Source organism: Meles meles, chromosome X (genome assembly GCF_922984935.1).
Source record: "Meles meles chromosome X, mMelMel3.1 paternal haplotype, whole genome shotgun sequence".
NCBI lineage: Eukaryota > Metazoa > Chordata > Mammalia > Carnivora > Mustelidae > Meles > Meles meles.
The window spans coordinates 131,227,506-131,228,839 of record NC_060087.1 but is presented as its reverse complement, the minus strand read 5'-3'; positions in this window follow the sequence as shown (position 1 = coordinate 131,228,839).

The following is a 1,334-nucleotide window of genomic DNA, read 5'->3' as shown; positions in this document are numbered from 1 at the left end:
GAGGTGGGTGGGGGGGGAAGGAGGAGAGGGAGGGCTGGGGTGGGGGAGGGCGAGGGTGGGGGAGGACAGGGAGAATGGGAAGCAGCTTTCTTGGGGGTCTCCACTCTTGAGGTGTGGGGATGGGGAGCCTCCGATGTGGCTTGTGTGGCCCGCCCTGGGGGCCACTTACTTCCCCGGTGACCGAGGGAGAGCTAAGGCATAAGCAGCAGGGGAAGGTTTTGGTGACAAGACCCATGGTGAGCTGAGGGAGAGGCCTGGACCCGAGAGCCGGGCCCTGCCAGCTGGGCTGACTGGGGAGATGCTCTGTATCCCGCAGCAAGTGTGGACCAGGCCCGGCCCCCAGGGCCCCTATAACTCAGAGAGCCTCAGCTGGAAGCAGACAGGCCACCCTCCCCGCCCCGCATCGGCATTGAGAGAATAAAGCAAGCTGCCTTTCTAAGGTGACTCTTGGCCTCTCTGTGTTCATTCTCATGGGGCTGGAGAAGGGATGTCAGTTGTGGTGGGGTGGGAGGACCGGGGTGGGCAGGCTTAGGTCAGTTGAAAGCTCTGCGTCTGTGCTTTCTCTATCACTGGGGAGCAGCCGGGTCTTCTCAAGTCCATCTTACGCTCTGAGAGGAGGCGTTGACCGTCACCGGGATGGTTTCACAAGTGTGAGGTCACAGGGTGATGCCCAGAGGTAGGCCCTGCCCTCAGTGCTCAACCAGGCCTCGGCCATGTGGAGGAGGACAATGCTGGTCTAGTGGAACCCTCGAGAAGCGGGTTCTGCCCTCCTCCGCCACTTAGCAGATGGCCCGTGGTTTGCTGCACTGAGTGGAACCTCGAGGATTTGGCTGCAAACCGCAGGGCATCTGCTAAGTGCCAGGAAGCACGCTAAGTGCTGGGTGGGGCCCCGGGGTGTGCCCGTGCATCGCCCCCTGGGGTGGGCAGTATAGCAGCAAAGGAGCGGCCTCCTGACTCGAAGGACACCGCCAGCAGCTGGAGGGGGCGAGGACGCGTGAAGATTCTACCGAGAAACATCAGCAGAGTCCTGTCGCTGATCTCCCTAATTTGCAGTGATGGGCATGAGTGAGAATCAGAGCGAGTGTTCCAGAAGCCAGCTGCTCTGCAGGGAAGGCTGGGCCCCGAGGGCTGGCCCCATCTGTGAACTGTTGTCTGAGCAGCCGGGAGGGAAGGCCCAGCACATGGCAAGGCAGCCCTGGAACACCAGCAAGTGGGAAGGCAGGAAAGCGTTTGGTGGTGAGGAGTGCATGGGAGCTCAAGGGGTTGGGGCTCGTTCTGGAGCCATCGGCTGCCTCTGCCTTCCGGGGACCCTGGAGTCCAGCACTGGGCACATC